We start from the raw sequence: 12094 nt of genomic DNA, 5'->3' as shown, positions 1-12094 counted from the left end.
GAAAGGTGGTCATTTTCAGCTGCTGCTGCTTTGTTGGCAGACACGAAGTGATCTGAGAGTCTCAGTTTCAGCTGCAGAGAATGATCACATGAGGGAAGAAGATTTGCCCACTACAAGTGTGCCTTTCTCGGCAATTATCTGGTTGCATAGAGGAACCGTATGATTCCAGTGCCTATATAATGCACATTTGTCACAGACATTGTTGCTTACGGCCACACCACCCTGAACACGCCCGACCTCGTCTGATCTCGGTAGCCAAGGAGGGTTGGGCCTGGTTAGTACTTAAATGGGAGACAGCTTGGGAATACCAGGAGCTGTAAGCTTTTTCTCTTCTCTCTACCACCTGCATGTCTTTTGTTGCAATGTCTGATCACCCTGTGACACATGAGGAAGTTGGTCATCTTCAGCTTCTGCTGCTTTGTTGGCAGACACAAAGTGATCTGAGAGTCTCAGTTTCAGCTCGAGAGAATAATCACGTCAGGGAAGAAGATGTGCCCACTACTTATCAGCTTTTCACGGCAATTATCTGGTTACATAGAGGAACTGTATGATTCCAGTACCTATATAATGCACATTTGTCACAGTTATGGTTGCTTACGGCCACACCACCCTGAATATGCCCGACCTCGTCTGATCTCAGAAGCCAAGCAGGTTTGGGCCTGGTTAGTACTTGGATGGTAGACTGTCTGGGAATACCAGGTGCTGTAAGCTTTTTCTCTTCTCTCTACCACCTGCATGTCTTTTGTTGCAACGTCTGATCACCCTGTGACACATGAGGAAGTTGGTCATCTTCAGCTGCTGCTGCTTTGTTGGCAGACACAAAGTGATCTGAGAGTCTCAGTTTCAGCTGCAGAGAATAATCACGTCAGGGAAGAAGATGTGCCCAGTACACATCAGCCTTTCTCGGAAATTAACTGGTTGCATAGAGGAACCGTATGATTCCTGTACTTATATAATGCACATTTGTCACAGACATTGTTGCTTACGGCCACACCACCCTCAATATGCCTGACCTCGTCTGATCTCGGAAGCCAAGCAGGGTTGGGCCTGGTTAGTACTTGGGTGGGAGACCGCTTGAAAATACCATTTGCTGTAAGCTTTTTCTCTTCTCTCTACAACCTGCATGTCTTTTGTTGCAACGTCTGATCACCCTGTGACACATGAGGAAGTTGGTCATCTTCAGCTGCTGCTGCTTTGTTGGCAGACACAAAGTGATCTGAGAGTCTCAGTTTCAGCTGCAGAGAATAATCACATCAGGGAAGAATATGTGCCCACTACACATCAGCCTTTCTTGGCAATTATCTGGTTACATAGAGGAACCGTATGATTCTAGTACCTATATAATGCACATTTGTCACAGAGATTATTACTTACGGCCACACCACCCTGAACATGCCCGACCTCGTCTGATCTCGGAAGCCAAGCACGGTTGGCCTGGTTAGTACTTGGGTGGGAGACTGCTTGGGAATACCAGGTGCTGTAAGCTTTATCTCTTCTCTGGACCACCTGAATGTCTTTTGTTGCAACGTCTGATCACCCTGTGACACATGAGGAAGTTGGTCATCTTCAGCTTCTGCTGCTTTGTTGGGAGACACGAAGTGATCTGAGAGTCTCAGTTTCAGCTGCAGAGAATAATCACGTCAGGGAAGAAGATGTGCCCACTACACATAAGCCTTTCTCTGCAATTATCTGGTTACATAGAGGAACCGTATGATTCCAGTACCTATATAATGCACATTTGTCACAGAGATTGTCGCTTACGGCCACACCACCCTGAATATAATATGCCCGACCTCGTCTGATCTCGGAAGCCAAGCAGGATTGTGCCTGGTTAGTACTTGGGTGGGAGACTGCTTGGGAATACCAGGTGCTGTAAGCTTTTTCTCTTCTCTCTACCACCTGCATGTCTTTTGTTGCAACGTCTGATCACCCTGTGACACATGAGGAAGTTGGTCATCTTCAGCTGCTGCTGCTTTGTTGGCAGACACAAAGTGATCTGAGAGTCTCAGTTTCAGCTGCAGAGAATAATCACATCAGGGAAGAATATGTGCCCACTACACATCAGCCTTTCTTGGCAATTATCTGGTTACATAGAGGAACCGTATGATTCCAGTACCTATATAATGCACATTTGTCACAGAGATTATTACTTACGGCCACACCACCCTGAACATGCCCGACCTCGTCTGATCTCGGAAGCCAAGCACGGTTGGCCTGGTTAGTACTTGGGTGGGAGACTGCTTGGGAATACCAGGTGCTGTAAGCTTTATCTCTTCTCTGGACCACCTGAATGTCTTTTGTTGCAACGTCTGATCACCCTGTGACACATGAGGAAGTTGGTCATCTTCAGCTGCTGCTGCTTTGTTGGCAGACACAAAGTGATCTGAGAGTCTCAGTTTCAGCTGCAGAGAATAATCACATCAGGGAAGAATATGTGCCCACTACACATCAGCCTTTCTTGGCAATTATCTGGTTACATAGAGGAACCGTATGATTCTAGTACCTATATAATGCACATTTGTCACAGAGATTATTACTTACGGCCACACCACCCTGAACATGCCCGACCTCGTCTGATCTCGGAAGCCAAGCACGGTTGGCCTGGTTAGTACTTGGGTGGGAGACTGCTTGGGAATACCAGGTGCTGTAAGCTTTATCTCTTCTCTGGACCACCTGAATGTCTTTTGTTGCAACGTCTGATCACCCTGTGACACATGAGGAAGTTGGTCATCTTCAGCTTCTGCTGCTTTGTTGGGAGACACGAAGTGATCTGAGAGTCTCAGTTTCAGCTGCAGAGAATAATCACGTCAGGGAAGAAGATGTGCCCACTACACATAAGCCTTTCTCTGCAATTATCTGGTTACATAGAGGAACCGTATGATTCCAGTACCTATATAATGCACATTTGTCACAGAGATTGTCGCTTACGGCCACACCACCCTGAATATAATATGCCCGACCTCGCCTGATCTCGGAAGCCAAGCAGGATTGTGCCTGGTTAGTACTTGGGTGGGAGACTGCTTGGGAATACCAGGTGCTGTAAGCTTTTTCTCTTCTCTCTACCACCTGCATGTCTTTTGTTGCAACATCTGATCACCCTGTGACACATGAGGAAGTTGGTCATCTTCAGCTGCTGCTGCTTTGTTGGCAGACACGAAGTGATCTGAGAGTCTCAGTTTCAGCTGCAGAGAATGATCACATCAGAGAAGATGATATGCCAGCTACACATCAGCCTTTCTCTGCAATTATCTAGTTGCATAGAGGAACCGTATGATTCCAGTACCTATATGATGCACATTTGTCAGTGACATTGTTGCTTACGGCCACACCACGTTGAACATGCCCGACCTCGTCTGATCTCGGAAGCCAAGCACGGTTGGGCCTGGTTAGTACTTGGATGGAAGACCTCTTGGGAATACCAGGTGCTTTAAGCTTTTTCTCTTCTTTCGACCACCTGCATGTCTTTTGTTGCAACGTCTGATCACCCTGTGACACATGAGGAAGTTGGTCATCTTCAGCAGCTGCTGCTGCTTTGTTGGCAGACACGAAGTGATCTGAGAGTCTCAGTTTCAGCTGCAGAGAATGATCACATGAGGGAAGAAGATTTGCCCACTACAAGTCAGCCTTTCTCGGCAATTATCTGGTTACATAGAGGAACCGTATGATTCCATTACCTATATAATGCACATTTGTCAAAGACATTGTCGCTTACGGCCACACCACCCTGAACATGCCCGAGCTCGTCTGATCTTGGAAGCCAAGCAGGGTTGGGCCTTGTTAGTACTTGAATTGGAGACAACTTGGGAATACCAGGTGCTGTAAGCTTTTTCTCTTCTCTCAACCACCTGCATGTCTTTTGTTGCAACGTCTGACCACCCTGTGACACATGAGGAAGTTGGTCATCTTCAGCTGCTGCTGCTTTGTTGGCAGACATGAAGTGATCTGAGAGTCTCAGTTTCAGTTGCAGACAATGATCACATCAGAGAAGATGATTTACCCGCTACACATCAGCCTTTCTCGGCAATTATCTGGTTGCATAGAGGAACCGTATGATTCCAGTACCTATATAATGCACATTTGTCAGAGACATTGCTGCTTACGGCCACACCACCCGGAACATGCCTGACCTCGTCTGATCTTGGAAGCCAAGCAGGGTTGGGCCTGGTTAGTACTTGCATGGGAGACCACTTGGGAATACCAGGTGCTGTAAGCTTCTTCTCTACTCTCTACCACCTTCATGTCTTTTGTGGCAACGTCTGATCCTCCTGTGACACATGAGGAAGTTGGTCATCTTCAGCTGCTGCTGCGTCTTTGTTGGCAGACACGAAGTGATCTGAGAGTGTCAATTTCAGCTGCAGAGAATAATCACATCAGGGAAGAAGATGTGCCCACTACAAGTCAGCCTTTCTCGGCAATTATCTGGTTACATAGAGGAAGTGTATGATTCCAGTACCTATATAATGCACATTTGTCACAGATATTGTTGCTTACGGCCACACCACCCTGAATAAGCCCGACCTTGTCTGATCTTGGAAGTCAAGCAGGTTTGGGCCTCGTTAGTACTTGGATGGGAGACTGCTTGGGAATACCAGGTGCTGTAAGCTTTTTCTCTTCTCTCTACCACCTGCATGTCTTTTGTTGCAACGTCTGATCACCCTGTGACACATGAGGAAGTTGGTCATCTTCAGCTGCTGCTGCTTTGTTGGCAGACACAAAGTGATCTGAGAGTCTCATTTTCAGCTGGAGAGAATTATCACGTCAGGGAAGAAGATGTGCCCACTACATATCAGCCTTTCTCGGCAATTATCTGGTTACATAGAGGAAGTGTATGATTCCATTGCCTATATAGTGCACATTTGTCACAGAGATTGTTACTTACGGACAAACCACCCTGAATATGTCTGACCTTGTCTGATCTCGGAAGCCAAGGAGGGCTGGTTCTGGTTAGTACTTTGATGGGACACCGCTTGGGAATACCAGGTGCTGTAAGCTTTTTCTCTTCTCTCTACCACCTACATGTCTTTTGTTGCAATGTCTGATCGCCCTGTGACACATGAGGAAGTTGGTCATCTTCAGCTGCTGCTGCTTTGTTAGCAGACACGAAGTGATCTGAGAGTCTCAGTTTCAGCTGCAGAGAATAATCACATCAAGGAAGAAGATGTGCCCACAACAAGTTAGCCTTTCTCTGCAATTATCTGGTTACATAGAGGAACTGTATTATTCCAGTACCTATATAATGCACATTTTTCACAGACATTGTTACTTACGGCCACACCACCCTGAATATGCCCGACCTCGACTGATCTCGGAACCCAAGCAGGGTTGGGCCTGGTTAGTACTTGAATGGGAGACCCCTTGGGAATGCCAGGTGCTGTAAGCTTTTTCTCTTCTCTCTACCACCTGCATGTATTTTGTTGCAAGGTCTGATCGCCCTCTGACACATGAGGAAGTTGGTCATCTTCAGCTGCTGCTGCTTTGTTGGCAGACACGAAGTGACCTGAGATTCTCATTTTCAGCTGGAGAGAATAATCACGTCAGGGAAGAAGATGTGTCCACTATTTATCAGCCTTTCTCTGCAATTATCTGGTTATATAGAGGAAACGTATGATTCCAGTACCTATATAATACACATTTGTACCAGATATTGTTGCTTACCGCCACACCACCCTGAATATGCCCGACCTCGTCTGATCTCGAAAGCCAAGCAGGGTTGTGCCTGGTTAGTACTTGGATGGGAGACCGCTTGGGATTATCAGGTGCTGTAAGCTTTTTATCTTCTCTCAACCACCTGCATGTCTTTTGTTGCAACGTCTGATCACCCTGTGACACATGAGGAAGTTGGTCATCTTCATTTTCTGCTGCTTTGTTGGCAGACACGAAGTGATCTTAAAGTCTCATTTTCAGCTGGAGAAAATTATCACGTCAGGGAACAAGATGTGCCCACTACATATCAGCCTTTCTTGGCAATTATATGGTTGCATAGAGGAACCGTATGATTCCAGTACCTATATAATGCACATTTGTCACAAACATTGTTACTTACGGCCACACCACCCGGAATATGCCCAACCTCGTCTGATCTTGGAAGCCAAGCAGGGTTGGGCCTGGTTAGTACTTGGATGGGAGACCGCTTGGGAATACCAGGTGCTGTAAGCTTTTTCTCTTCTCTCAACCACCTGCATGTCTTTTGTTGCAACGTCTGATCACCCTGTGACACATGAGGAAGTTGGTCATCTTCAGCTGCTGCTGCTTTGTTGGCAGACATGAAGTGATCTGAGAGTCTCAGTTTCAGTTGCAGAGAATGATCACATCAGAGAAGATGATTTACCCGCTACACATCAGCCTTTCTCGGCAATTATCTGGTTGCATAGAGGAACCGTATGATTCCAGTACCTATATAATGCACATTTGTCAGAGACATTGCTGCTTATGGCCACACCACCCGGAACATGCCTGACCTCGTCTGATCTTGGAAGCCAAGCAGGGTTGGGCCTGGTTAGTACTTGCATGGGAGACCACTTGGGAATACCAGGTGCTGTAAGCTTCTTCTCTACTCTCTACCACCTTCATGTCTTTTGTGGCAACGTCTGATCCTCCTGTGACACATGAGGAAGTTGGTCATCTTCAGCTGCTTTTGCGTCTTTGTTGGCAGACACGAAGTGATCTGAGAGTGTCAATTTCAGCTGCAGAGAATAATCACATCAGGGAAGAAGATGTGCCCACTACAAGTCAGCCTTTCTGGGCAATTATCTGGTTACATAGAGGAAGTGTATGATTCCAGTACCTATATAATGCACATTTGTCACAGATATTGTTGCTTACGGCCACACCACCCTGAATAAGCCCGACCTTGTCTGATCTTGGAAGTCAAGCAGGTTTGGGCCTGGTTAGTACTTGGATGGAAGACTGCTTGGGAATACCAGGTGCTGTAAGCTTTTTCTCTTCTCTCTACCACCTGCATGTCTTTTGTTGCAACGTCTGATCACCCTGTGACACATGAGGAAGTTGGTCATCTTCAGCTGCTGCTGCTTTGTTGGCAGACACAAAGTGATCTGAGAGTCTCATTTTCAGCTGGAGAGAATTATCACGTCAGGGAAGAAGATGTGCCCACTACATATCAGCCTTTCTCGGCAATTATCTGGTTACATAGAGGAAGTGTATGATTCCATTGCCTATATAATGCACATTTGTCACAGAGATTGTTACTTACGGACAAACCACCCTGAATATGTCTGACCTTGTCTGATCTCGGAAGCCAAGGAGGGCTGGTTCTGGTTAGTACTTTGATGGGACACCGCTTGGGAATACCAGGTGATGTAATCTTTTTCTCTTCTCTCTACCACCTGCATGTATTTTGTTGCAACGTCTGATCGCCCTGTGACACATGAGGAAGTTGGTCATCTTCAGCTGCTGCTGCTTTGTTGGCAGACACGAAGTGATCTGAGAGTCTCATTTTCAGCTGGAGAGAATAATCACGTCAGGGAAGAAGATGTGTCCACTATTTATCAGCCTTTCTCTGCAATTATCTGGTTATATAGAGGAAACGTATGATTCCAGTACCTATACAATTTACATTTGTCAGAGACATTGTTGCTTACGGCCACACCACCCTGAATATGCCCGACCTCGTCTGATCTCGAAAGCCAAGCAGGGTTGTGCCTGGTTAGTACTTGGATGGGAGACCGCTTGGGATTATCAGGTGCTGTAAGCTTTTTCTCTTCTCTCAACCACCTGCATGTCTTTTGTTGCAACGTCTGATCACCCTGTGACACATGAGGAAGTTGGTCATCTTCATTTTCTGCTGCTTTGTTGGCAGACACGAAGTGATCTTAAAGTCTCATTTTCAGCTGGAGAAAATTATCACGTCAGGGAACAAGATGTGCCCACTACATATCAGCCTTTCTTGGCAATTATATGGTTGCATAGAGGAACCGTATGATTCCAGTACCTATATAATGCACATTTGTCACAAACATTGTTACTTACGGCCACACCACCCGGAATATGCCCAACCTCGTCTGATCTTGGAAGCCAAGCAGGGTTGGGCCTGGTTAGTACTTGGATGGGAGACCGCTTGGGAATACCAGGTGCTGTAAGCTTTTTCTCTTCTCTCAACCACCTGCATGTCTTTTGTTGCAACGTCTGATCACCCTGTGACACATGAGGAAGTTGGTCATCTTCAGCTGCTGCTGCTTTGTTGGCAGACACGAAGTGATCTTAGAGTCTCATTTTCAGCTGGAGAAAATTATCACGTCAGGGAACAAGATGTGCCCACTATATATCAGCCTTTTTCGGCAATTATCTTGTTACATAGAGGAACCATATGATTCCATTGCCTATATAATGCACATTTGTCACAGAGATTGTTGCTTACGGCCAAACCACCCTGAATATGTCTGACCTCGTTTGATCTCAGAAGCCAAGGAGGGTTGGGCCTGGTTAGTACTTTGATGAGAGACCGCTTGGGAATACCAGGTGCTGTAAGCTTTTTCTCTTCTCTCTACCACCTGCATGTCTTTTGTTGCAACGTCTGATCGCCCTGTGACACATGAGGAAGTTGGTCATCTTCAGCTGCTGCTGCCTTGTTGGCAGACACAAAGTGATCTGAGAGTCTCAGTTTCAGTTGCAGAGAATGATCACATCAGAGAAGATGATTTACCCGCTACACATCAGCTTTTCTCGGCAATTATCTGGTTGCATAGAGGAACCGTATGATTCCAGTACCTATATAATGCACATTTGTCAGAGACATTGCTGCTTACGGCCACACCACCCGGAACATGCCTGACCTCGTCTGATCTCGGAAGCCAAGCAGGGTTGGGCCTGGTTAGTACTTGGATGGGAGACCGCTTGGGATTATCAGGTGATGTAAGCTTTTTCTCTTCTCTCAACCACCTGCATGTCTTTTGTTGCAACGTCTGATCACCCTGTGACACATGAGGAAGTTGGTCATCTTCATTTTCTGCTGCTTTGTTGGCAGACACGAAGTGATCTTAGAGTCTCATTTTCAGCTGGAGAAAATGATCACGTCAGGGAACAAGATGTGCCCACTACATATCAGCCTTTCTTGGCAATTATATGGTTGCATAGAGGAACCGTATGATTCCAGTACCTATATAATGCACATTTGTCACAGACATTGTTACTTACGGCCACACCACCCTGAATATGCCCAACCTCGTCTGATCTTGGAAGCCAAGCACGGTTGGGCCTGGTTAGTACTTGGATGGGAGACCGCTTGGGAATACCAGGTGCTGTAAGCTTTTTCTCTTCTCTCAACCACCTGCATGTCTTTTGTTGCAACGTCTGATCACCCTGTGACACATGAGGAAGTTGGTCATCTTCAGCTTCTGCTGCTTTGTTGGCAGACACAAAGTGATCTGAGAGTCTCAGTTTCAGCTCGAGAGAATAATCACGTCAGGGAAGAAGATGTGCCCACTACTTATCAGCCTTTCTCGGCAATTATCTGGTTGCATAGAGGAACCGTATGATTCCAGTACCTATATAATGCACATTTGTCAGAGACATTGTTGCTTACGGCCACACCACCCTGAACATGCCCGACCTCGTCTGATCTCGGAAGCCAAGCAGGGTTGAGCCTGCTTAGTACTTGGATGGGAGACTACTTGGGAATACCAGGTGCTGTAAGCTTCTTCTCTTCTCTCTACCACCTGCATGTCTTTTGTTGCAACGTCTGATCATCCTGTGACACATGAGGAAGTTGGTCATCTTCAGCAGCTGCTGCTTCTTTGTTGTTAGACACGAAGTGATCTGAGAGTCTCAGTTTCAGCTGCAGAGAATAATCACATCAGGGAAGAAGATGTGCCCACTACAAGTCAGCCTTTCTCTGCAATTATCTGGTTACATAGAAGAAGTGTATGATTCCAGTACCTATATAATGCACATTTGTCACAGCTATTGTTGCTTACGGCCGCACCACCCTGAATATGCCCGACCTCGTCTGATCTTGGAAGCCAAGGAGGGTTGGGCCTGGTTAGTACTTGGATGGAAGACCTCTTGGGAATACCAGGTGCTGTAAGCTTTTTCTCTTCTCTCTACCACCTGCATGTCTTTTGTTGCAACGTCTGATCACCCTGTGACACATGAGGAAGTTGGTCATCTTCAGCTGCTGCTGCTTTGTTGGCAGACACGAAGTGATCTGAGAGTCTCAGTTTCAGCTGCAGAGAATGATCACATCAGGGAAGAAGATGTGCCCATAACAAGTGAGCCTTTCTCGGAAATGATCTGGTTACATAGAGGAAGTGTATGATTCCAGTACTTATATAATGCACATTTGTCACAGAAATTGTTCCTTACGGCCACACCACCCTGAATATGCCCGACCTCGTCTGATCTCGGAAGCTAAGGAGGGTTGGGCCTGGTTAGTACTTCAATGGGAGACTGCTTGGGAATACCAGGTGCTGTAAGCGTTTTCTCTTCTCTCTACAACCTGCATGTCTTTTGTTGCAACGTCTGATCACCCTGTGACACATGAGGAAGTTGGTCATCTTCAGCTGCTGCTGCTTTGTTGGAAGACACGAAGTGATCTGAGAGTCTCAGTTTCAGCTGAAGAGAATAATCACGTCAGGGAAGATGATGTGCCCACTACACATCAGCCTTTCTCAGCAATTATCTGGTTACATAGAGGAACCGTATGATTCCTGTACTTATATAATGCACATTTGTCACAGACATTGTTGCTTACGGCCACACCACCCTCAATATGCCTGACCTCGTCTGATCTCGGAAGCCAAGCAGGGTTGGTTCTGGTTAGTACTTGGGTGGGAGACCGCTTGAAAATACCATTTGCTGTAAGCTTTTTCTCTTCTCTCTACAACCTGCATGTCTTTTGTTGCAACGTCTGATCACCCTGTGACACATGAGGAAGTTGATCATCTTCAGCTGCTGCTGCTGCTTTGTTGGCAGACATGAAGTGATCTGAGAGTCTCAGTTTCAGCTCCAGAGAATAATCACATCAAGGAGGAAGATGTGCCCACTAAGAGTCAGCCTTTCTCGGCAATTATCTGGTTACATAGAGGAAGTGTATGATTCCAGTACCTATATAATACACATTTGTACCAGATATTGTTGCTTACAGCCACACCACCCTGAATAAGCTCGACCTCGTCTGATCTCGGAAGCCAAGCAGGGTTGGGCCTGGTTAGTTCTTGAATGGGAGACTGCTTGCGAATACCAGGTGCTGTAAGCTTTTTCTCTTCTCTCTACAACCTGCATGTCTTTTGTTGCAATGTCTGATCACCCTGTGACACATGAGGAAGTTGGTCATCTTCAGCTTCTGCTGCTTTGTTGGCAGACACGAAGTGATCTGAGAGTCTCAGTTTCAGCTGAAGAGAATGATCACATCAAGAAGGAAGATGTAACCACTAAGAGTCAGCCTTTCTCGGCAATTATCTGGTTACATAGAGGAAGTGTATGATTCCAGTACCTATATAATACACATTTGTCACAGAGATTGTCGCTTACGGCCACACCACCCTGAATATAATATGCCCGACCTCGTCTGATCTCGGAAGCCAAGCAGGGTTGTGCCTGGTTAGTACTTGGGTGGGAGACTGCTTGGGAATACCAGGTGCTGTAAGCTTTTTCTCTTCTCTCTACCACCTGCATGTCTTTTGTTGTAACATCTGATCACCCTGTGACACATGAGGAAGTTGGTCATCTTCAGCTGCTGCTGCTTTGTTGGCAGACACAAAGTGATCTGAGAGTCTCAGTTTCAGCTGCAGAGAATAATCACATCAGGGAAGAAGATGTGCCCATAACAAGTCAGCCTTTCTCGGCAATTATCTGGTTGCATAGAGGAACCGTATGATTCCAGTACCTATATAATGCACATTTGTCACAGACATTGTTGCTTACGGCCACACCACCCTGAACATGCCCGAGCTCGTCTGATCTTGGAAGCCAAGCAGGGTTGGGCCTTGTTAGTACTTGAATTGGAGACAACTTGGGAATACCAGGTGCTGTAAGCTTTTTCTCTTCTCTCAACCACCTGCATGTATTTTGTTGCAACGTCTGACCACCCTGTGACACATGAGGAAGTTGGTCATCTTCAGCTGCTGCTGCTTTGTTGGCA

At 46.4% G+C, this 12094-nt stretch overlaps 3 non-coding genes and 26 pseudogenes across 3 annotated transcripts; all 29 read left to right on the top strand.

Annotated features, from left to right (window-relative positions):
* Window positions 1–204: 204 nt before the first annotated feature.
* On the top strand, window positions 205–323 carry LOC140284692 (5S ribosomal RNA; annotated as a pseudogene).
* A 269-nt stretch (window positions 324–592) lies between these two features.
* Window positions 593–711, top strand: LOC140270246 (5S ribosomal RNA; annotated as a pseudogene).
* A 269-nt stretch (window positions 712–980) lies between these two features.
* Window positions 981–1099, top strand: LOC140293277 (5S ribosomal RNA; annotated as a pseudogene).
* A 269-nt stretch (window positions 1100–1368) lies between these two features.
* Window positions 1369–1486, top strand: LOC140290115 (5S ribosomal RNA; annotated as a pseudogene).
* Window positions 1487–1755: 269 nt separating this feature from the next.
* On the top strand, window positions 1756–1879 carry LOC140289794 (5S ribosomal RNA; annotated as a pseudogene).
* A 269-nt stretch (window positions 1880–2148) lies between these two features.
* On the top strand, window positions 2149–2266 carry LOC140290114 (5S ribosomal RNA; annotated as a pseudogene).
* A 269-nt stretch (window positions 2267–2535) lies between these two features.
* Window positions 2536–2653, top strand: LOC140290113 (5S ribosomal RNA; annotated as a pseudogene).
* Window positions 2654–2922: 269 nt separating this feature from the next.
* Window positions 2923–3046, top strand: LOC140293691 (5S ribosomal RNA; annotated as a pseudogene).
* A 269-nt stretch (window positions 3047–3315) lies between these two features.
* LOC140269559 (5S ribosomal RNA) lies at window positions 3316–3434 on the top strand (annotated as a pseudogene).
* A 272-nt stretch (window positions 3435–3706) lies between these two features.
* Window positions 3707–3825, top strand: LOC140313876 (5S ribosomal RNA; annotated as a pseudogene).
* Window positions 3826–4094: 269 nt separating this feature from the next.
* Window positions 4095–4213, top strand: LOC140303365 (5S ribosomal RNA; annotated as a pseudogene).
* A 272-nt stretch (window positions 4214–4485) lies between these two features.
* Window positions 4486–4604, top strand: LOC140293163 (5S ribosomal RNA; annotated as a pseudogene).
* Window positions 4605–5261: 657 nt separating this feature from the next.
* LOC140307344 (5S ribosomal RNA) lies at window positions 5262–5380 on the top strand (annotated as a pseudogene).
* Window positions 5381–5649: 269 nt separating this feature from the next.
* On the top strand, window positions 5650–5768 carry LOC140291452 (5S ribosomal RNA; annotated as a pseudogene).
* A 269-nt stretch (window positions 5769–6037) lies between these two features.
* Window positions 6038–6156, top strand: LOC140298953 (5S ribosomal RNA). Its single transcript, XR_011914547.1, has one exon. It is a non-coding gene; the product is annotated as a 5S ribosomal RNA (ribosomal RNA).
* Window positions 6157–6425: 269 nt separating this feature from the next.
* On the top strand, window positions 6426–6544 carry LOC140313203 (5S ribosomal RNA; annotated as a pseudogene).
* A 272-nt stretch (window positions 6545–6816) lies between these two features.
* LOC140289277 (5S ribosomal RNA) lies at window positions 6817–6935 on the top strand (annotated as a pseudogene).
* Window positions 6936–7592: 657 nt separating this feature from the next.
* Window positions 7593–7711, top strand: LOC140271865 (5S ribosomal RNA; annotated as a pseudogene).
* A 269-nt stretch (window positions 7712–7980) lies between these two features.
* Window positions 7981–8099, top strand: LOC140298952 (5S ribosomal RNA). Its single transcript, XR_011914546.1, has one exon. It is a non-coding gene; the product is annotated as a 5S ribosomal RNA (ribosomal RNA).
* Window positions 8100–8368: 269 nt separating this feature from the next.
* LOC140273413 (5S ribosomal RNA) lies at window positions 8369–8487 on the top strand (annotated as a pseudogene).
* A 269-nt stretch (window positions 8488–8756) lies between these two features.
* On the top strand, window positions 8757–8875 carry LOC140288724 (5S ribosomal RNA; annotated as a pseudogene).
* Window positions 8876–9144: 269 nt separating this feature from the next.
* LOC140298806 (5S ribosomal RNA) lies at window positions 9145–9263 on the top strand. Its single transcript, XR_011914413.1, has one exon. It is a non-coding gene; the product is annotated as a 5S ribosomal RNA (ribosomal RNA).
* Window positions 9264–9532: 269 nt separating this feature from the next.
* LOC140301178 (5S ribosomal RNA) lies at window positions 9533–9651 on the top strand (annotated as a pseudogene).
* A 272-nt stretch (window positions 9652–9923) lies between these two features.
* LOC140311503 (5S ribosomal RNA) lies at window positions 9924–10042 on the top strand (annotated as a pseudogene).
* Window positions 10043–10311: 269 nt separating this feature from the next.
* On the top strand, window positions 10312–10430 carry LOC140312921 (5S ribosomal RNA; annotated as a pseudogene).
* Window positions 10431–10699: 269 nt separating this feature from the next.
* Window positions 10700–10818, top strand: LOC140295398 (5S ribosomal RNA; annotated as a pseudogene).
* A 272-nt stretch (window positions 10819–11090) lies between these two features.
* On the top strand, window positions 11091–11209 carry LOC140277039 (5S ribosomal RNA; annotated as a pseudogene).
* Window positions 11210–11478: 269 nt separating this feature from the next.
* Window positions 11479–11602, top strand: LOC140268368 (5S ribosomal RNA; annotated as a pseudogene).
* A 269-nt stretch (window positions 11603–11871) lies between these two features.
* Window positions 11872–11990, top strand: LOC140313870 (5S ribosomal RNA; annotated as a pseudogene).
* The last annotated feature ends 104 nt before the right edge of the window (window positions 11991–12094 follow it).

The sequence above is a fragment of the Leuresthes tenuis genome, unplaced genomic scaffold (genome assembly GCF_036924035.1).
Source record: "Leuresthes tenuis unplaced genomic scaffold, fLeuTen1.0.hap1 SCAF_1, whole genome shotgun sequence".
Classification (NCBI taxonomy): Eukaryota; Metazoa; Chordata; class Actinopteri; order Atheriniformes; family Atherinopsidae; genus Leuresthes; species Leuresthes tenuis.
This window is presented reverse-complemented; position numbering and strand designations above follow the sequence as displayed.